Source organism: Macrobrachium rosenbergii, chromosome 14, assembly GCF_040412425.1.
Source record: "Macrobrachium rosenbergii isolate ZJJX-2024 chromosome 14, ASM4041242v1, whole genome shotgun sequence".
Taxonomy (NCBI): domain Eukaryota; kingdom Metazoa; phylum Arthropoda; class Malacostraca; order Decapoda; family Palaemonidae; genus Macrobrachium; species Macrobrachium rosenbergii.
Genome location: NC_089754.1, coordinates 55,162,140 through 55,186,685, shown reverse-complemented (window position 1 = coordinate 55,186,685; position 24,546 = coordinate 55,162,140). Strand labels below are relative to the sequence as shown.

At 38.9% G+C, this 24,546-nt stretch overlaps 1 protein-coding gene across 3 annotated transcripts in view; it reads right to left on the bottom strand.

Annotated features, from left to right (window-relative positions):
- Positions 1-24,546, bottom strand: part of LOC136846179 (EF-hand calcium-binding domain-containing protein 14) — a 331,698-nt gene that overhangs the window by 294,608 nt on the left and 12,544 nt on the right. The window contains exon 1 of one of the 3 annotated variants that reach the window (XM_067116998.1): positions 24,156-24,242. The exons of the other annotated variants lie outside the window; for them this stretch is intronic. The gene's annotated coding sequence lies outside the window, so the exon portion shown is untranslated. Of the gene's footprint in view, positions 1-24,155; positions 24,243-24,546 lie in introns of those variants that run through there. 3 annotated transcript variants of the gene reach the window in all.

The following is a 24,546-nucleotide window of genomic DNA, read 5'->3' as shown; positions in this document are numbered from 1 at the left end:
ATCTATTTCGAATTAAGCACATCTAATTCAAAACTAGAGTTGTCCTTGAATCTCAAACAACACTTTCCTTTCGGAAGAAACAAATAACGAGAGAGAGAGAGAGAGAGAGAGAGAGAGAGAAGACTCATTAACATAATATGTGAATATACATACACGAATGCATGTATGTATACTATGGACATACACGCGAAAAGAAATAACAGTCTAATTACAAAAGAACGGTAAAAAAATATGTGAATATACATACATGAATGCATGTATGCATATTATAAAGAATGGTAAAAAAAATATGAGAATATACATACATGAAAGCATGTATGCATACTACAGACAAGCACGCGAAAAGAAAATAATAAATCTAATTACAAAGAATAACAAAAGAAAACTCCGAACGCAAATTCCGCAATTCATTTGCAGGAGAGGAAAGCGGGTCTCGCCACCCCAAAATCTCCATAATTGAATTTAACGGTTTGTTAGCATATATGAAAAGTTATCCGGAAAAAATTCGGATTCAGAGAAAATCATTAGCATCGAGTGCTTTCTGCTCATCACAAAAAGGGGAAAAATATAATCAAAAACTTAATCATGAATGCCAAATTTGCCTGAGAGATTCGGTATGGTAGGGGATATTTCTACTGTATGGAGAGAGAGAGAGAGAGAGAGAGAGAGAGAGAGAGAGAGAGAGAGAGAGAGAGAGAGAGAGAGAGAGAGAGAGAGAGTTAACTTTTCAGAAATCTCTTAGCAGGTACCCAAACCAGGAGACAAAATTTTCCTGGACTTTTTGAGAGAGAGAGAGAGAGAGAGAGAGAGAGAGAGAGAGAGAGAGAGAGAGAGAGAGAGAGAGAGAAGCTCTTATTAATTCTCAGTAAATACGAAAAACAGGAGAAAATTTTTCCCTTACCTTTTAAACGAGAGAGAGAGAGAGAGAGAGAGAGAGAGAGAGAGAGAGAGAGAGAGAGAGTAAAATACCCAAACCAGGAGAAAAATTTCCTGAACTTTTAAAACGACAGAGAGAGAGAGAGAGAGAGAGAGAGAGAGAGAGAGACAGGGTCCTGCTTGTCTACTTCCACATCCTTGCATCAAGGCTTCTCCCTCCTGTGAATATATGAGAGAGAGAGAGAGAGAGAGAGAGAGAGAGAGAGAGAGAGAGAGAGAGAGAGAGAGAGAGAGCACGGCACGTGGCATCTACTGTACACACCCACACGACCACCTGAAGAGACCAAAACGGGCGTACACAAAGACGCCCTCTTCATATTCAAGCAACTCTCTCTCCTCTAAGCTCGGAACATCAAAAGCAACGGAGGAAAAAAAATAATCATCAACATTTTTCCAAGGAAATTCTGGGATAAATTACGAAAAATTCTTTGATTCACAGAAACAAGAAATAAAAGAAAACAAAAATTAGAAAAAAAAAAAATTATTTTCTTTTGGTCACCTATATTTTTTTACCATCATTATAAACCTAATATGAACAACTGCACTATTAGGCCACAACCATCAGTAATTCATCTATCAATTTTTGCCTTATCTTTTAAACGAGAGAGAGAGAGAGAGAGAGAGAGAGAGAGAGAGAGAGAGAGAGAGAGAGAGAGAGTCATCTATCAATCCAGGGTTCTGCTGTCTAACTATACATCATTGCATCAAGGCTTCTTTCTCCTGTATATACATTTATATATATGAGAGAGAGAGAGAGAGAGAGAGAGAGAGAGAGAGAGAGAGAGAGAGAGAGAGAGAGAGAGAGAGAGAGAGAGTCATCTATCAATCCAAGGTTTCAGCTTGCCTACCTCCACATCATTCCATCAAGGCTTCTATATATCCTGTATACAGAAAAGAGAGAGAGAGAGAGAGAGAGAGAGAGAGAGAGAGAGAGAGAGAGAGAGAGAGAGAGAGAGAGAGAGAGAGAGAGAGAGAGAGAGAGAATGGTGGGGGAACATTTCATCAGCTGGATTAGTATTAGATATTTCCTTAATTTGTATACACCGATTACCAAACACAATAATCCTTCTATGGCTTCACATAAATAAATACTTATTTCTCCACTGCACCACAAACAATTTGGATGGAAAATACAAAAAAAAAATTACTTTCTTTATTGATAAAGACAAAATGCGTCCCAATACCCTCCTCAAACAAACCAAAAATAAAATTTTTAAAAGCCCACGAAGAATTTTGCAGGAAGCCTCGACGAATCTACTATGCGTTCTGTAAACAGTGCTCCATGCAGTTCCATGCCTGAGCACTTCCTGTTCGCCTGGTAGCGGAAGACCAAAGCAAATATTGAATGCAGCCGGCAGAGCGTGGCGTCCAAAAAAAAAAAAAAAAAAAAAAATGATGCTGAAGACATCAAAGCGCTCCATTCAAAGGCTAATCATCCGGAGTTGCATTACACGTATTTAACAGCGTTTCTTATTTTTTTGTAAAAGAAAACTATTGTGCAGGCTTCGTCTGTCCGTCCGCCCTCACACCTTAAAAAACTACTGAGGCCAGAGGGCTGCAAATTGGTATGTAGATCATCCACCTTCCAATCATCAAACACGCCAAATTGCAGCCCTCTAGCCTCAGTACCTTTTATTTTATTTACGGTTAAAGTTAGCCATAATCCTGCGTCTGGCAACGGTATAGCCAGGCCACCACCGAGCCGCGGTTAAAGTTCCATGAGCCGCGGCTCATACAGCATTATACCGAGACCACCGAAAGACAGATCTACTTTCGGTGTCCTTGATTATGCGCCGTACAGAAAACCCGATTGCGCCGAAGAAACTTTGGCGTATTTCTAACTTGTTATTGAAGATGTTGCTTTGTTATAACAAGAGAAAGAGAAGAGGAGAATGAGAGAGACGCTCGGTCGCAACAAAGAGAGAGAGAGAGAGAGAGAGAGAGAGAGAGAGAGAGAGAGAGAGAAAAGTTAAGTATAGCTTAGTTTAACCAGACCGAGCTGAGAGAGGGCTGGCCCGAAGGATTAGATTTATTTTACGTGGCTAAGAACCAGTTGGTTACCTAGCAACGGGACCTACAGCTTATTATGGATTCCGAGCCGCATTATAACGAGAAATGAATTTCTATCACCAGAAATAAATTTCTCTAATTCTTCATTGGCCGGTCGGAGAGTCGAACGCGGGCCCAGCAGAGTGCTAGCCGAGAACGATACCAACCCGTGTAATGTGGAACTAGAGAGAGAGAGAGAGAGAGAGAGAGAGAGAGAGAGAGAGAGAGAGAGAGAGAGAGAGCCTATCAATCCAGGTTTCTGCTTGTCTACCTCCACATCATTACATCAAGGCTTCTATATATCCTGTATTCAGAAGAGAGAGAGAGAGAGAGAGAGAGAGAGAGAGAGAGAGAGAGAGAGAGAGAGAGAGAGAGAGAGAGAGAGAGATTCTTCTCTGGTTTCTGCAACAACCTCCAGAAGTAAATCAAGGCCACTAAGAGAGAGAGAGAGAGAGAGAGAGAGAGAGAGAGAGAGAGAGAGAGAGAGAGAGATTCTCTGGCTATAACGAATGCCCAGTTGCAATAGAGAGATAGAGATAATACCTAGCTGCAACAAAGAGAAAGAGACAGACAGAGAGAAAAATAATACCATGACAGCCAAAACCCCCATTGCCCAAACCACCACTATTTGCCTACAAACTGTATATATGAAGCCATAAACGCAACGCGCTGGCCTCATAAATTGGCGGACACATCTCTATTGCAAGCCTCAAATCTCTCTCCATACCACGGCGCCATTCCTGTACGGTAATGACCACTCAAACTGGTAATTTGACATTACTATTGATTACGGCGCTGGTAATACTATGTATTACTGTATATTTCTATATACAGTAATATATACTATTCAAGAATTAGTGTACATACAAATGAAAGCGATATGCACGCACACAAATTTTATGTTTCAACAGATATACATGTCTTCAACCACAATATTTAACTGTCACTGATAGTCTTTAAAAATCCAGCAAGTAAATGACCACATCTCATGGAAAAATCCTCTCCGTTGATCAAATTACTAATACTCAAAGAAAACAGGATAATTACAGAATTTCGTCAAGAAGTGTTATGTCACTATGGCCAACATGTTCTTCAAGTCCAATTGACTCCTCTCCTGCGTATTTCTTTGGTATAACCTAACCTTGGCTAAACACTCCCCGGGAAGAATACAGTCTTTCACTTACATTATTGTGGCTTTTTATTCATCATTTCCAGTCACAATATAGTGATACACCAGATATATCTAGGCACTGTCGTTCGCTCTTTTCTGTAACGGTAAAAATGTTTCATTCCTGAAAAATATTTGAAGAATGTTAAACGGCGATGAGAACGAAGGAAAAGCAGTGACTGCTCAAATGAGAACGAAGTGAAAGCAGTGATTGCTCAAATGAGAACGAAGTGAAAGCAGTGATTGCTCAAATGAGAACGAAGTGAAAGCAGTGATTGCTCAAATGAGAACGAAGTGAAAGCAGTGATTGCTCAAATGAGAAAGAAGGAAAAGCAGTGACGCTCAAGAGAAAGAAGTAAAAGCAGTGACTGCTCAAATGAGAAAGAAGGAAAAGCAGTGACTACTCAAATGAGAACGAAGTAAAAGCAGTGACTGCTCAAATGAGAAAGAAGTAAAAGCAGCGACTGCTCAATTGAGAAAGAAGGAAAAGCAGTGACTGCTCAAGAGAAAGATGGCACGTCAGACTGACAATACTAAAAAGAATATTTACCAAAAAGGTGATCCATTGGCCAAGCGGAACAACAGCAGGGAGAATCAAAGAAAGATATATCCTTGATAATTTACGATGAATTTCTTAGACATATTTCGTAAGGAATCACAGGCTGTCGCTAGGCTTGTGCTGGTAACCTGGATTTCCCACGGATATCAAGTTCTACGATTACCGGTTACGAGAGAGAGAGAGAGAGAGAGAGAGAGAGAGAGAGAGAGAGAGAGAGAGAGAGAGAGAAGAAGCTCTCTGCAACACCTGGTTATCTATAGCTCATTTCTCTTTCGATAAGAATCAATTACTAAATTCAACGATTTACTAACAGATAAATAAATACTGTATATTCCTTTCTAATCAATATGATAAAAGGTATCCACATTAGTCCAAAATAACAAAAAAAAATTCTATATAAGAAGAAATCGCGTGTTAAGACGAGGATAACAAAACACTTTTTTTTTATGCAAGGAAGGTAGAACTATGTAGCCATAATATACGAACACACAAACATGCATACACACACACAAACATATATATATATATATATATATATATATATATATATATATATATATATATATATATATACATATATCATCCATATATACATATACATTAAAAGGTATTACAAGAGATCAACTACACTTTAAAAAACCAAACTTTTCCCTCTTTGCCGCAGCGGGAACTCGTCACCATAAAATCAGCCATCGCAAAAACCCCACCCTATACCCAACCCCCGAAATACCCACGATCCCGTAACTGACATCCAGCATAATTCAACTAATCACCTAAACGAGCCCACGATCATGTAGCCACCCCTTTCCTCCCTAAAACATACGTTTTCGCTTTCAATTATCAGATAGGACTGCGGTAATGGACTTTGACCGTCCCGCCGTTAATTAGCGGATGGCGACAGACCTTGGTCAATGAGTGATTACATTAAACGGGGAGAATTTAAGAAACCCCCGACTGTTTAGTGACGACAACTGGACAATTATCAGCAGCGACGTCAGGAGGAGGGAGGAGGAGGAATATAGGATTTAGGGCAAAGGTCAAGCACTGGGACCTACGAGGTCATTCAGCGCTGAAACGGAAATTGACAGTAAGAGGTTTGAAAGGTGCAACAGGAGGAAAACCTCAAAGCAGTTGCACTATGATACAAGTGTTAGGAGATGGAAGAAAGGGGATATGAAAGGAGGTACAGTAAAAGAAACGAAAGGGGTTGCAGTTGGGGGCCTAAGGCACGCCGCAAAGAACCTTGAGCGATGCCTACAGTGAACTGAACGAGGTGTACTGACGGCCCTACCCCCCGCTACGGGGGCCTCATTCTAAAGGACGAAAAGTGATAATGTTGACATCTTTGTCTGAGTGGGTACTCACACAAAGATGGAGACTAGAAAATCCACACCCTGCCATACACTTGAGATGCATACCTAGTATTTTATATTTTGCCTTAACATATTAAGTCAGGTAGCTATACCCTAGCTCATATCGACAAAGATTTAGACACTTACAGGTCAAAGTTTGTTACATATCAAGAGATCAACCACTAACAGGAAATTAAATTTATTAAGTTTCAATGCAAAATATTTAGACACTTACAGGTTAAAGTTTGTTCTATATCAAGAGATCAACCACTAATAGAAAATTAAACTCAAGCTTAAATACAGTTCGGCGACTTTTGATAGACTTTCTCCCAGTTTTCTAGGATGCTAAAACAAACGAAGGTCATAATCCCATACGAAAGAGGATTAAAATGACATAACTTTCAGATGGGCCACCACCTTAGGCCTAAGCGTTCCTGTAAGAAGATTGACGTCAGTCAAATCCCAAAGATACCTGATCAATAGAAACTGAAAATGACCTCCCTCTCTCTCTCTCTCTCTCTCTCTCTCTCTCTCTCTCTCTCTCTCTCTCTCTCTCTACACACACACACACACACACAAGTATATATATATTTGTATATGAATAAAGACAAAATCCACGAAGGAAAGAGAAACAATGGAGCGCTGCAAGGCCTTTCGACTTCTTGTCCTTTACTTAGCAGACTGCAAAGTAAAGGACAAGAAGTCGAAAGGCCTTGCAGTACTCCACTGCTTCTCTTTCCTTCGTGGATTTTGTCTTTATTTATATATTCAAATGTACGTTCCATATTTTCGCGATTCACTATATATATATTTAAATGTATGTATGTATGTATATATATATATATATATATATATATATATATATATATATATATATATATACATATATATACACACACATGAGGATCGATGTTAACCTCACGTGCTGTTCACAAGTTTTACATACCGACAACGCCTGGTGTTTTGAAGAGGTCACCCACCCAAGAAAGACCAGAGCCAACGTTGCCCTTACTCGCAGCTTGACGATAACAAGCGAGTATTGTGTGAGCGTGAAGGCTAAATGCAATAAAATCGGGGTCACGAGGCAAACGAACATATCTGTGCTATGACCACTCATCAGCTGGTAATGGCTACCATTACCTTTGGTTCCTAAATCTACGGTGTGGGCTTGCCAGGTTTCGCTTGTGTGTGTGTGTGTGTGTGTGTGTGTGTGTGTGTGTGTGTGTGTGTGTGTGTGTGTGTGTGTGTGTGTGTGTGTGTGTGTGTGTGAAATAATCAAAATAATTTTGTACAAGACAATTTCTATGGCGATTCGTGGAACCTTCATCGACTTGAGAACCATCTGTAGAAGAGATCACCAAGTGAATGATTGCACAAACATTCATCAAAATCTGTCAGACGGTTCTCTAGTCATCTCGCTAGAGCACAAACCTCACACAAACACAAACACACACACAGGCAACATACACCACATTCAAACTGACCAAATCAAAGCACAAACCAGCGTGAAGAAGTGACAGCCTGCGCAAGAGGTCTCCTTGATTCTCTGAAACACTCGATCATCAAATTATTCGCCAAACCCTCTTCACTGATTGAGTGGCTGCCGCAAATAACCTTCAATTCACTCACTCACTCACCAAGACACGATTAGTTTCAGAACACCTGCTGTCCTTTAAAGTCATCATTCTTTAATATGCCACTGCAAACTGATAGCCTTGAACTTTTTGCCGTGGAATGAGTAACATGTGATGATCTCCAGTTTACACATTACTTTCTCTGGACCAATCTGAATGTTGCATTGATCAGAAGGCCACCAGACAAATGTTATTGACCAATTTCTGCTTCCTAATTTTTAAAAAACAGTTTACACATTATAATGAATTTCTGGAAACAAATCTGAACGTTTCATAATTCAAAAGGCTGCGAGACAAATGTTATTAACCAATGTCTGCTTCCTAATATTTCAAAAACAGTTTACACATAATAATGAATTTCTGGTAACAAATCTGAATGCTGCATTGATCAGAAGGCCACCAGACAAATGTTATTACCCAATTTCTGCTTCCTAATTTATAAAAAACAGCTTACACATTATAATGAATTTCTGGAAACAGATCTGAATGCCGCATTGATCAGAAGGCCACCAGACAAATGTTATTACCCAATTTCTGCTTCCCAATTTTTTTTTAAACTGCCACAGACACTCAAAAACTTACAATACATATTTATACATTATATATTAATCATATACGTATAACTGAATCACGAAGACATGGACCGTGATGAATGTATAAATAAAGGCCATAGCCACGAAGAGAAAAGTGAAACAACGGACTGGCTGCCAGGCCTTTCAACTTACTGTCCTTTACTTAGCAGACTGATAAAAAATATAAAAATAAGTTTACAAGCTCGTAAAATTGACAGATGGGGAACATAAAGGAACAGATGTACCTGGAATCCAACACGGTTGAAGAATTAGTGGACCTACCAAAATAAAGGTAAATATTTAAGAGGTTTTAGGTTACAACTTCTTTTAAGACTTGTGTGGTTCAGTTGGTAGCCCCCTTGCCTTTCGGTTGAAGGTAGAGCATTAGACACATGATGAAATATTGCTGAGGATATCAGCTGTTGGGATTTACCAAGAATCGTCAGTTCGATCAACCTAGACCTTATGACGAGTTAAGTGCCGGTATTAGCAACTGTCCTCCATTTAGAGATCTGCAATATTCAATTGCTCAGTGACCTGATATTTATTTCTGCCGTGATTTAATTCAACACTTTTTTGTGATTTAATTATATATATTTTTATATGTGAAAAATATTATATATATATATATATATATATATATATATATATATATATATATATATATATATAAAATATATATATATATATATAATATATATATATAAATATATATATATATATATATATATATATATATATATATATATATATATATAATATATATATATATATATATATATATATATATATGCGCCATCCCAGTTGTACTATGAATCAATCGCTGGGAGACGGTGGAGAGTAAGATGGAATAAAGAGAATATGAAAGGAGGTACAGTAAAAAGAACGAAAGGGGTTGCAGCTATGGTCCTAAGGAAGGCACGCTGCAAAGAACCTTCAGTGATGCCTACGGTGCACCGCACGAGGTGCACTGAGGCACTACCCCCCCTACGAGGTACAAAGACTTGTAAATCCATCTTCTTCTTGATAGGCACCACCAGCTGTCACCTTAATTACCAAAGCGCTGAACTGACACACATCCTAACATCAAGGGGATTACTTCACCAAATTCAGCGAAATGTGTCAATCCACGTCGAGGGGATATGAATCCACAGTGACGGCGGTAATCCTTATCAGCGAGACTGCAGTTCCACATCGCTGGATGTTGTCATCAAGTGACACAGAACTGCCGAACAAAAGTCATCAGTTCTGCTAAATCCAGACAAGTTGGAATGGAATGGAATACAGAGTTTAGCCCAAAGGCCAAGCAAGGGGACCTATGAGGTCATTCAGCACTGGAAAGGATATTGAGAGTAGGTAGGTTTGAAAGGTGTGACAGGAGGTAAACCTCGCAGCTGCACTTTGAAAGAATCGTTGGGAGAGGGTGGATAGCAAGAGGGAAGAAAGGTAATATGAATGGAGGTACAGTAAAAGGAATGAAAGGGGCCGACGGGACGCTGCAAAGAACCTCACGGGAACTCCAGACAAGTTGGAAACACCAAGAAGTTTTAAAAGGGATGAAATATGTTAAGATACTTCAGTAATTACCAAAACACTTAAATGAAAAGATTCCCAATTATCTGTCGAGCCTTCGGGGCACAAATTAAGCCCCTAATTAACGGCGATAATAATATAACCAATGCTCCCATACCTAAGTTGTGCCATAGCCATTAGACTACTGGCTTCCACAGTTCTGATTTTGCGTTCTCTCGCTACGGAAATCATAATAGCACATTTTCGTTTTTGTTGATAACTCGATATGTTTATCTATAATGTAGATCTCGGAAATCATACTAGCACATTTTCATTTTTATTGATAACTCGATATATTTATCTATAAATTAGATCTCGGAAATCATACTACACATTTTCATTTTTATTGATAACTCGATATGTTTATCTATAATGTAAATCTCGGAAATCATACTAGCACATTTTCATTTTCACTGATAACTCGATATGTTTATCTATAATGTAGATCTATAATCACTCCTATTCCCTTTCTTTCTATTCTCAATTACGGAGCAATCTCTGGTAGTTGGCTGGGCAAGTTCATTACCTTTTGGCACGTGCCATAAAACCAGATACCCATTCAACATATACATAAAAATAAAATATGCCCATCCAAAGGAATTTAGCTTACTTGAAAAATATATAAAATAACTAAACTAAACCTGAGTAAAGGAATGACAGCAGACAATATACGAACAAAATACCTTAGCCCAAACGGACAAAACACCTGCAGGTAGAATCTGTTGTTATTAAACTGAACAGGTGAGAGGAAATAACAAAAAAAGAAAAAGAAGAAGAAATCGCGTGCGCTTCCTCGCTGCGCTGTTGACATTCGGCAACGGCCTGCCGACAGCTCGACATTATTATTACCCCAGGTTTCGGAATGACCTTGGGAACTCTCTCGCCGAAAATGAGAGAGAGAGAGAGAGAGAGAGAGAGAGAGAGAGAGAGAGAGAGAGAGAGAGAGAGAGAGAGAAGACCTCCATATTTACCTGAAGGTTTCAAAATGACCTATCCCTCTCGCCGAAAATGAGAGAGAGAGAGAAGACCTCCAGAGAGAGAGAGAGAGAGAGAGAGAGAGAAATATAGTTAAGACCTCCATATTTGCTCCAGGTTTCGGCATGCCTTGGGAACCCTCTCGCCGAAAATGAGAGAGAGAGAGAGAGAGAGAGAGAGAGAGAGAGAGAGAGAGAGAGAGAGAGAGAGAGAGAAAATATGGTTAAGACCTCCATATTTACCTGGAGGTTTCAGCAGCATGACCTTGGGAATCCCTCCCGCCGAAAATGAGAGAGAGAGAGAGAGAGAGAGAGAGAGAGAGAGAGAGAGAGAGAGAGAGAGAGAGGATATAGTTAAGACCTCCATATTTACCTGGAAGGTTTCAGCAGCATGACCTTGGGAACCCTCTCGCCGAAAATGAAAATGAGAGAGAGAGAGAGAGAGAGAGAGAGAGAGAGAGAGAGAGAGAGATGGTTAAGACCTCCATATTTACTGGTGCGGTTGTTGAATGACTGCTCTCCGAACTGACAAAATGGGAGAACCTATGAAATGAACCAAAGCGTCTGAAGACAGGAAGCATCCGCCTTAGCTGAGCAATCTTCCGCCCAAAAGGTCAGTTCTCTCAGAATTACTTTTTTCGCTTCAAAATCTAATAAGTACCGACATTCATATGACCCATCTTTGGTCAAAATACGGTAAAAACGATATGAGTATGGCAATATCGAATAGAGAGAGAGAGAGAGAGAGAGAGAGAGAGAGAGAGAGAGAGAGAGAGAGAGAGAGAGACTGATTACAGCTACTTAAAACTGGCGTGACAACACCCAGGTTATTGACGCCGTAATAAATTAAAAAAGGAAACTAAAAAATCAGTAAATAATTATCTAAATATATATATATATGTATATGTATATATATACTGTATAATCACATCTATTCAAATATACTATCTACCTAACACCGTGAGCCATGAGTCTCCTATTGAGGAGACCAGGGAGCCATGAATCATTCACCGAAGACGGGGGGGCGTCCGGAGCGGAATGCCGGGGCGGCGAAGAAAGGGGGTCCGAACCCCCAACTACCAAGCGACCCAATAAACTACTTGAGCCCCGGGGGCGGGGGGAGGGGGCGAAGAGCTAACCTTCAACCACACACACACAGATATCGACCGACATACTCAACCGGTGGCTCTCATCCACTTCAATGCCATCTCATCCAGAGAGGAGTTCATCCAGAGGAGGGGGTGGCCGTGTCTGTCCAATCATTATTATTATTCTTCCGATAGACTCGAGAGACACGTCAGCGGCCATCTTGCCTATCAAGGTGTTCAAGAAGAAGAAGAAGAAGAAGAAGTACTTCTTTCCTGGTGTCAAAAGGTCTGGATGTGTTTATTATTATTATTATTATTATTATTATTATTATTATTATTATTATTATTATTATTATTATTACTAGCAATTGTAGTAGCTATAATAATAATAATAATAATAATAATAATAATAATAATATTAATTATTATTATTATTATTATTATTATTATTATTATTATTATTATTATTATTATTATTATTATTATTATTATTATTAAGAAGAAGAAAGTAGACCTCTCTTGAGCATGTCCTGTTAAAAAGGATGGCAAATAATAATAATAATAATAATAATAATAATAATAATAATAATAATAATAATAATAATAATAATAATAATAATAAATTAAGAAAGGTCTACTTACTTCTTAATATTTTATTATTATTATTATTATTATTATTATTATTATTATTATTATTATTATTATTATTACCACATTCGTCCTCCACTCTTCAATACTCCCATCAAAACAGAATTAGCCTACACCACGCTTACAAACTCACACGCAAAACTAATTCAGCAATTAGGCAAAACAACTCCAAGGCCAGGGGGAAACGGAAGGAGGGGAGGAATGAAATATTCAAAAGAGAAAGCCCGAGAGGAGCAAAAGGGATACCAGAAGCAACTCCGAAGTCTGTGCAGAAGAGGGGGAAGGGTGAGTCTTCCTCAATGACCATTCACATGCTGCGGCGGACTATAGTTCCCTATTGCCAACTTCAAAATTAATGTTCTTGCCTTCGGCTACCGTTGCCGGCCGAACTTCTCTTCCTCTCTCTCTCTCTCTCTCTCTCTCTCTCTCTCTCTCTCTCTCTCTCTCTCACACACACACACACACACACACACAAAATTCCATACAGTCTGAAAGAATCTTGCTGTTGTATGATACATTTCTTCTCTCTCTCTCTTTCTCTCTCACACACACACAAAAAAAACATACAATAACATACAGTCTAAAAACCATACTCTTCTGTCTCTCTCTCTCTCTCTCTCTCTCTCTCTCTCTCTCTCTCTCTCTCTCTCTCTCATACACAAAACACACAATTCCATACAGTCTGAAACCATTCAGTTGCTGTTGTATAATACATTTCTTCTCTCTCTCTCTCTCTCTCTCTTACACACAATGCCATACAGTCTGAAAACCATTCAGTTGCCATTGTAAAACATTTCTTCTCTCTCTCTCTCTCTCTCTCTCTCTCTCTCTCTCTCTCTCTCTCTCTCATCTCACACACATTGCCATACAGTCTGAAAACCATTCAGTTGCCATTGTAAAACATTTCTCTCTCTCTCTCTCTCTCTCTCTCTCTCTCTCTCTCTCTCTCTCACACACGTACACACATACAATACTATACAGTCTGAAAACCATACGTTCAGTTCCTGTCGTCTCTCTCTCTCTCTCTCTCTCTACAATGCCATACAGTCTCCATTCAGTTCTGTCTCTCTCTCTCTCTCTCTCTCTCTCTCTCTCTCTCACACACACACACACACAAACATACAATGCCATACAGTCTGAAAACCATTCAGTTCCTGTCGTAGGATGCATTTCTCTTCCATCACTAACTGGAAAATCTGTCGATTTTGGCCAAGGCCTCATGAATCATCCGAAGGAGACCCGACCCACGACATTACAGAAGAAGGATCGATACTGAATGTCTTACATTATACCAATGCGAGGTTGGACGGAGACGGTACTTGTATATAAATATTTGGTAATCATTAACACCAGCGTTCTACTTTTCTAAGAACTTTAATTAGCTCTACCTAATTACGCCGCTCCACTTTAAGTCAATTTACTTAACCTGAAAAAAAAATACTCGCGGAACCTTCGAACAGAAAGTAGAATTTTCTTTTAACCCTTGTACCGTACGCGTCTTTTTTTTTTGGGGGGGGGAGAAATTTAAACAAAACAAACAAAATATGTTTTTCTGGGTGGGGCCAAGACGCTAGGTTTAGCCAATCTACTATAGTGGGTAAAAAAAATCTTCTTTAGGCTTCCTACCGTTATATATAATTGCCTTTTTTTTAGTAGAGACGAAAATTTAAAAAAAAAAGGCAACAGGTTTTATCTGATTGAAACGCTGCATGATGATGCGTTGTACATTTACCAACCAGAGGCAGCAAAGCAACAAATAGCAACCCTTTTGCATTTTCATTCCTTTTACTGTACCTCCTTTCATATTCTCTTTCTTCCATATGACTTCGCGCCCTCTCCTAACAACTGATTCATAGTGCAACTGCTTTGAGGTTTTCCTCCTGTTACACCTTTCAAACCTTTCTCTGTCAATTTCCCTTTCAGCGCTGAATGACCTCATAAGGTTCCAGCGCTTGGCCTTTGCTCTAAATTCTGTATTCCTATTCCAACAGATAGCAAGGGAACCCGACCCACTCACTACCCATTCACAGTCGACAGACAGCCGATACGCGAACAGAAACATGAATCGCAGCTCGAAGACGCGACGTGCAAATCTAAACTGTTTTGGAAAGAATGTATGACATACCATAAAATTCTTCAAACTGCTAAAAAATCAATGTATATACATATATTCGTTACGTGGATATATATATATAACCAAATATGACATATATAAAATCATATATATATATAAACTACCTCACCCAGGCTGGGACAAAACCAGACGTGGGCGTTTGGCAATAGCCAAAACAAGAGCTTGTCGGTGTCACCTAAATTCTGCACCTGGTGGCACGAACCGTCCTTTCAGTAAATCGTTCAAGACCAATTAAGCGATGATGAGGGGATAACACCCATCAAAATCCGCAATCCCATCAAGCTTCAACAATTGCTTGCGTGCTTGTGCGTATGGGAAGAAAATCGTTTGAAGGTTACCACCAGTTCTGATGTCCACTTCTGGCTTATTATTGATCATCTACTGGGCACGGTTGACTCAGTGACTATTGACTCACTGACTGATGACTCACTGACTGATGACTCACCGACTATTGACTCGATGACTATTGACTCGCAGATTGACTCACTGGCTAATGACTCACAGATTGACTCACTGACTATCAACTCACTGACTAATGACTCACTGACTAATGACTCACTGGCTATTGACTCACTGACTATTGACTCACTGACTAATGACTTGCTGACTATTGACTCACCAACTATTGATTCACTGACTACTGGCTCACCAAGAACTGACTGACTAATGACTCGCCAACTAATGACTCACTGACTAAAGACTCACTGACTCATGACTCACAGACTAAAGACTCGCCAACTAGTGACTCAGATTATTGATTCGCTGACTACTAACTCACAGACTATTGTTAACTCACTGACTAATGACTCACTGAATATCAACTCACCGACATTTGACTCACTGACTATCAACACACTTGACTAATGACTCACTGACTATCAACACATTTGACTAATGACTCACAGACTATTGACTCACTGATTATTGGCTTCACAGACTATTGACTCACTGACTAATGCCCCAGAAATCTTGGAATGACTCGCTTATTTTGTCTTAGTAATAGGCAGGGAGTCGTGCACTTGACTCTCTCTCTCTCTCTCTCTCTCTCTCTCTCTCTCTCTCTCTTAAGGCAATATTTTGTCATAATATCTTATGCTATTAAGGCAATAAATAGTCATAATATTCTCTCTCCGTCTCTCTCTCTCTCTTTCTCGCTCATGCGAGCAAGGCGTTACAATTACCTGTGTAATATCTCTCTCTCTCTCTCTCTCTCTCTCTCTCTCTCTCTCTCTCTCTCTCTCTCTCTCATATGAATTAAGGCATAAACAATCATTTTTTTGTGTGTGTCTCTCTCTCTCCTGCTATCAAAGCATTACAATTAATTTTTTTCTCTCTCTCATACACACAAACACACACACAACACACACACACACACACAAACACATCTTACGCTCCAAGCATCTGCCACAAACTATGTATATCGTGAACATTTTCAGAATAATTAGGAATCAAAATAGGCAATACTTTTCCCAGCCATTAGAAAAGTAACAATCAGAACAGCTGATCCCCACAAACAATAAACTGGAAAATGTCAAAGAACGCTGCATGTCCGATATTCGTACCACAGCGATAATCTCAATCACTCCATTAGTCTCTCAAACCCGGATCCTTTGATCTTTAACAACTGTCTAATTATAAATGGAATGACGTTGCCATAAGATAGCGAGAGGTGGTCCTCTCAGGAGGCGGCCAAATTAATAAGCTATTAATTTCTGTCGTGTGTATAAGTTAGAGCTTAAGCGTTTAAGGGATAAAATAGCCACTGACGCCAAAAGTAGCTACTTCATCAAACATTTGGCGACGAATTTGGACTGAGAAGCATTTCACCAAATGTGAAATCGCTAATTTCCTATACACGGATGACCCTGGCAGCTGCGACGCGCCTATTAACTCTCAATCAATCAATCATTTAAGCTTTAGAATGAGCGCAGCAGAGATACGAAATATCAGAATGGCCGCCATGCACGTCAACAAAAACATGTTTTCCTCCCCCTCAGCAAGAGATGGAAAAACGCGAGGGATAAATTCTCATAAAACGAGATAAGAGAATGAGGATGAAAGCCCCCTTCCCTTTTTATTGCGCATTCCAAGGCATAAACGATTCTTGTGAAACCTAATGAAATTTGAAGAATGCTTTTATTCAATTCTTGTTTCGTTACGCAAAGAATGCCAAAAATATCTGCTCTTGGGGCCAATATCTCTCTCTCTCTCTTTAGCTTTCTCTCTCATATTTCATACATATCAATAAATAAATAACCTCCCTCTCTCTCTCTCTCTCTCTCTCTCTCTCTCTCTCTCTCTCTCTCTCTCTCTCTCTCTCTCTCTCTCTCTCTCTGTGTGTGTGATAAAAGGAAAAAGTTAGCTTTCATCCATCACAAACTTTCCGTCACCTCTTTTCGCGGAGAATGTTGACTAAAGCCTCGCTAATATTTTCAAGCTGCCTTTGTCACACACACGAACGAGAGAGAGAGAGAGAGAGAGAGAGAGAGAGAGAGAGAGAGAGAGAGAGAGAGAGAGAGAGAGAGAGAGAGAGAGAGAATATAAATAGCAGCTAATAACACTTCTAATAAGCAAATATCTTGCTACAATAATCCTCAACTAATACTGTTTATACATCAATTTGAGAGAGAGAGAGAGAGAGAGAGAGAGAGAGAGAGAGAGACTACAATAATCCTCAACTAATACTGTTTATACATCAATTTGAGAGAGAGAGAGAGAGAGAGAGAGAGAGAGAGAGAGAGAGAGAGAGAGAGAGAGAGAGAGAGAGAGAGAGATTTGAGCTATGACAAAATCCAAACTTCAGTCATACGATTTTGAAGTCTCGAATGGCACTGAACATTCTGATTGAATTCCAACTTAATGAGAACCTAATTTTTTTACCATTAAGGAACGAGATTTAAAATTTTTGAATTCCATCATAAACAAAACAAAGCAAAACAGGCTTTTAAATTTACTTAATTGAATTCAATTGAATACAGAATTTAGGCCAAAGGCCAAGCACTGGGACATATAAGGTCATTCAACGCTGAAACGGATATTGACAGTAAAAAGGTCTGAAAGGCGTAACAGGAAGAAAACCTCTCAGCAGCTGCACTATGAATCAACTGTTAGGAGAGGCTGGAGAGTAAGCTGGAAGAAAGAGGAATATGAAAGGAGGTACAGTAAAAGGAACGAAAGGGGTTGCAGCTAGGGGCCTAAGGAAGGCACGCTGAGAAGAACCTTAAGGAATGCCTACAGTGCACCGCATGAGGCGCACTGACGGCACTAGCTCCCCACGGGGTATGGAGAGGATTTCACGTTACAGGAACCAACTCCCAAAAAGGATAAGCATACGACACATTAATTCATTACCCTCCACTGACCCACAGCTCAATTCACAAACGACGACGCTGAAACATGCTTTTATAAAGAAAACAAACAAACAATAAACAAACAATAAACAAACAGAGAGACTGAGAGTTTCTGTTTTCTGTCACTGAACTCATTTGCATGAATCTGCATTCACTACGTCTGTTTTCCTTACTAATTCATCTGAAAGAATAATGTGTTTATTCTATTCCGTTCAGATTTTGTAGTTATTTGTGTGGCTAAGTCATATATCTGTATGCTAATTTGCCTGTTTCCTTTGCTGATTTATTCTCGTCGGAATTTCAGAAGTTTTTTCTCGATTTTTTTAAAAATTATTTCACGTGTCGTCATTCTATTTATTCTGTGGCAGATTCGCTATATTTTAGAAGTTAAAGAGGACGCTGAGATTAACGAGGATGATAGTACAGTATAATGAAATATACATGTATATATGTGTATACATACGTTATAAATGTGTAATATATATATAATATACACATATATAATTATATGTGTGTATGAATATGGACACTGACATTAACGAGGATGATAGTATATTTAAATATACATGTATATATGTGTATACATACGTTATAAATGTGTAATATATATATAATATACATATATTAACGATGTATATATATTTAAATGTGTATGTATATATGGACACTGAGATTATAAATGGATGATAGTATATTTATAGTAAATATACATGATAGTATATTTAAATATACATACGTTATAAAAATGTAATAATATATATAATATATATACAAGTATGTATGAATATGTATATACAGCATGTACGAAATCCTTTAAACTCCTACCAACGTGCAATATCGTCACAGACACGCTCTACGAGAACAGACCGGAGGGAGATGGCATCATATCCAGCCACCAATATTCGCAATTAGCAGCAAACTCGAGCAACGGGATGCTAAATGACGCCAAAGATGGCACTCGCGTGACGCTTCAAGGCTACACGCTGCTAAGAACACTCAAAAATTTGACCTTAATCGGTTTTTTCAGGATGATGCAAGTAACTCAATCGTTGACTGGGCATTCATGAATGTGTCATGAATCCCTCGAGGTCAATAAACAAGGGAGATTCTCATAGCAGGTTTGACTAATAAAATGCGAGATTTACAGCAACTACAGCTGATCTCATTCGCCGAGAGCGCTAACGTTAGCAAGTAGCATAAACATAAAATTAACTATATACGTTGGATTGGACACTGGACCAGGCAGCGGTTTAAAATAGTCTTAATTTGCGCAAAATAGTTGTTACTACCTATATCGTATGCTGTTTGTAAATTTTATACAGAAGTTGTTAGTGTAAAGTCACACACACAAACAAATATTTATATATATATATATATATATATATATATATATATATATATATATATATATATATATATATATATTCTTGATGAAATATATAATCAATAACTACTATTGTAATAATCAATAAAAGCTGACGTTTCTTCTCCTTTCCCTTTCCAAGCTTCAATTTTTTCCCTAAAAAAATCGAAGACGCCAAACCCCAGATCTGGCTCGATCTGAATTCTAAAGAGAGAGAGAGAGAGAGAGAGAGAGAGAGAGAGAGAGAGAGAACCTCGGCTTCCTCCTCTTTCAAGTTAGTGGTGGGACTTGGGCATGTGGCGGGCCCATTTGTCGAAATGCTTGAAAGATTCTGACGAGGCGGCAGTTCGGGAGAGGTATGAATACAGAAACATTTAGAAGCAATCCGAAAGCAACTGATGTCCTTTACCATTCGGTTAAATATACGTACTAAAGTATTTGAGATCATTAACAAGTAGAAAATGCGCCGAAGTTACTTCGGCGCAATCGATTTTCTGTACAGAGTATAATCAAGGCTACCGAAAATAGCCCTATCTTTCGGCGGTCTCGGTATGATGCCGTACGAGCCGCGGCCCATGAAGCTCTCAGCCGGCCGTGGTGGCCTGTGTTGTTGCGTTGCCAGAAGCACGATCATGACTAACTTTGACCTTAAATAAAATAAAATAAAAAAAACTACTGAGGCTACAGGGCTGCAATTTGGTATGTTTGATGAAAGGAGTTTGGATGATCAACATACCAATTTGCAGCCCTCTAGCCTCAGTAGTTTTTAAGATCTGAGGGCAGACAGAAAAAGTGCGGACGGACAGACAAAGCCGGCACAATAGTTTTCTTTTACAGAAAACTAAAAAGTAAGCGAATTTGGATACAAAATTATTTAAAATCATCATTAATCCCAATTCCTTTTTTGACACAAGTTCAGCAGGAAGAAGCCTGCCCGTGCTGCCACACAGAACGAGAGTAAAATTTTATAGTTGGGGAAAAATTTCAGTAAATACGCGAGCGCGTGCGCGCGTGCGATTCAAAGCCAGCCACAATAGTACTGCTACTAAACAGGATAGGACACATGCGCAGAAGCAAATTGATAGTAATTTCTTAATGATAAATGCACTAGCATATGTATGTAATGATAAATATATATATATATATATATATATATATATATATATATATATATATATATATATATATATATATATATATATATATATATATATATAAATATATATATATGCATATACATAAACGTGTGTATTTTTAATGATAATGAATGTATAAGGGAATCTTTGTGTTCATATATATATATATATATATATATATATATATATATATATATATATATATATATATATATATATATATATATATATATATATTATGTGTATATATATATATATATATAATATATAGAGAGAGAGAGAGATACATACATACAGTATATATATACACATATATATATATATATATATATATATATATATATATATATATATATATATATATATATATAAAACACCACTGCCAAATTTATTATCCTTACAATAAGAAAACAATGCGATCAATATTTCAGTCACTATGCTAAGAAAAATATTATCAAAATAAATCAAAACTTAAACTAAACAAGACAAATTTAGAAAAATATAAAAATCAAAACATCATTGCCAAATTTATTATTATTTATTATTATCCTTACAATAATAGAGCAATGCGATCAATATTTCAGCCACTATACTAAAAACAATTAATAACAATAAAAGCAAAACTAAAACTGAACAAGACATTTGAAAAAGAGAGAGAAGTGACGGAAAATGGGGGCAGCCCTTTTGCCGTTGTTTCCGCCGATGGCAAAATCTACAGAAACAAACAACGCCTTAATGAAAAGGAAATACCCGAAGGACAACAAGGAACACGGGGAAATAGGAAACAGGAAAACCTTCTCACAATGAATATGGGAAGCCTCTCCACTGACCGGTTACGTCTATCTGGCGAAAGGAATTTTCTTTACCGGCATATCAATCATTAAAAAGAAATGTAGCAGTGTCATATTCTCTTTCGCTTGCCTACCTTCATTTGAGTAGAAAAAGAATGAGGAAACACCATTCATTCTCTTTCTCTCTCTCTCTCTCTCTCTCTCTCTCTTCAATCTCTCCCTCTCCCTCTCCTTCAATCTCTCTCTCTCCCTCTTTCTCTCTCTCTCTCTCTCTCTCAAATCTCTCTTCCACTCCCTCTTTCTCTCCTTCAATCTCTCTCTCTCCCTCTCTCTCCCCTTCAATCTTTCTCTTACTCTCTCTCTCTCTCTCTCTCAATCGCTCATATCTCTCTCCCTCAAACTTTCTCTCTCTCTCTCTCTCTCTCTCTCTCTCTCTCTCTCTCTCTCTCTCTCTCTCTCTCTCTCTCTCTCTCTCTCTCACCAACTCCTCTCCCAAAAATTTACGGCCAAGCGACTTTCCCAGTGCTCAACCGACATTATTCAGGGACTAAGCCTCCCCACGCGTTGGGGAAAAGCGCCCTAAGTAAGGGGGGGGGGGAAGGTGGAAAATACGACCGAGGGCTGCACCAAGGGCGTGAGGGAGGAAAAGTAAGGAAAAAGCATAATGGGCTGACTTACCCACACCGATGAATAATGATCTGAGTAAACGCAAAATACGTCGCTTTAATCATTTTAATAACGTGAAGAGGCGTCACGTTAACACGACACTTCCAAGGTGACAAATCATCGCGTGTAGGGAAATATTTATCAATTCGTCAGCGTCCAGCATCGTCAGCTGAATATATGACAGCCCACGAACGTGTGTATAGAATCGTTCTGTGAATAATGTCACCTCATGAACGTGCGGCTTCGTTAGATGAACATGACACTTCATGAACGGCTCCACAGGGGACGCTCTATGGAATTAAAAGCCGAGCCATTTTGTAATCATGAGCTAAAGGTAAACCTTAATTACGGTCATTATAAAAACCATGAGTTACAATAGTCAACATAAAGAAAAAAATAAAACACGATTAAAAGCAGAATAAAAACTAACCAAGGAAGGTTTTCTTGAGTCTTGAATCACACTGGAAATCTAGTCTTGCTCTTTCATCTTAAAAAGATAAAATTGAAATATTTGATGAAACAGCAAAGTAGAACCCCAACATCAAATAGGTCGCCAACGCCCGTCCCACAGATAGCTTTTGTTCCTTAACTGATACAAAGTTAACGATTAAAAAAAAAAAGTCCGTAACTACGTCCCAAAATATACAATGTCAAGGATGCAGGCTATATCAGAATACAGAACATAGAATTTAGGCCAAACGCCAAGCAATGGGACGTATGAGGTCATTCAGCGCTGAAACGGAAATCGGCAGTAGAAAGGTTTGAAAGGTTAACAGGAGGAGAACCTCGCAGCTGCCTCATGAAACAAATGTCACGAGAGGTTGGATGGCAAGATGGAAGAAAGAGAATATGAATGGAGGTACAGTAAAAGGAATGAAAAGGGTTGCAGCTAGGGACCGAAGGAACGCTGCAATGAACCTTAAGTAATGCTTACAGTGCACCGCGCGAGGTGCACTGATTAGTCTGAAAGAATCAACCGGATCAAACTGTATGATTAATCATGTGTCATCGCGATACTTATGGAGAAATTGATGGGTTAAGCTGTCTGGAGAATGTCAGTCGCGGAATGTGATTCTTACTGGCGATTTTCATCAGAATAAAACTGACAGGCTGTCAGTACTTATCTACAGACTGCAGTGTTTCATTTTAATAAGTCTTCTATACATGCATTATCCTTTATATATATATATATATATATATATATATATATATATATATATATATAATTTTATACATATATAATATTCTGTGCATATATATATATTAAAATTTTATCACATACACAATCGTTCTGTGCATTAGTAGAATTACTAAATATATACCTCATTCAAACTGGATGGTATCTATCTGAATAAATACTCCATTAGATATATCCAGTTTGAATATATATAAATATATATATATATATATATATATATATATATATATATATATATATATATATATATATATATATATATATATATAAATATATATATAGATCATACATTATATACATAATTTAATAATAATATATAAACTACAGATACATATACACTTGTAATATATCAATATCCGTTACGGGAAGAGGCCCTACAGGTAATAACTTTTCACCTGTAAAAAAAAAAAAAAAAAAAAAAAAAAAAAGAGAGAGAGACCCGTGTTGATACTTATCCTGTAGAAGAGGAAGTCGACCTGCTCTGAATAATAAAGACGGAACAAAAGGCCAGATACCGAATGAGGCGACGACGGCGACGACGCCGCCGCTTCAGACATTTTGGTCTGGAGAAGCAGAACCACGGCCGTCCGTCTTCGCGATTTTAAGGATTTTGAAACGAAAATTCGACACACAGACATACACAAATACACAGTGCAGGGATACACAGGATGGCAGGACGGAAGGGGGGGCGGGGGGGTGTGGGGTGGGGTAGGGGGGGGGAGGGCACGCACTCCCCTGTCAGCAGGGGTCGGGATAGGTTAGGGCGGAGCACGGGGACTACTACTACACGAGCCCCCACCACACTGCACCAACCACCAACAGGAATAGTCTATAAAGAGGGATGAATCCAGTGTGTCTTCTCGTCACAGGGCCACTGCAGATCCCTGGCCATTTTGTCTGGTGGGTTTCCAGCACCAGCGAACCCGGGGCCGAAGCACGGCCGAAAACCACCTCTGGGTCCTCACCATGACACACACACACACACAAGAACGCGAAACTGAGGAAGGGCCGGCTAGCCAGCAGTGCGGCACTCTACTCACTCCCGCCACCACACGCTTACTGAAGACTCAGTCACGAAAGAGAGCCAGAGAGAGAGAGAGAGTGTTTGTGTGTGTGTGTGTGAGTGTGAGTGTGAGAGAGAGAAGGAGTGAGGGGAGCCAGGGAGGGAGGGAGGGAGGGGGCGCGCCGCCCAATCTGACTTTCCGGCCGATGGAACATCACGACGGCGACGCTTCCGTTTTCTGTGGTCAGTCTTGACCGTTTTCCTCGACGGTTGTAGCGGTAACTTGATTCAAACCTGGGTCATTTCATATCTATTTCATCGTATAATCACTGAGAAACCCAGAGACAGATATT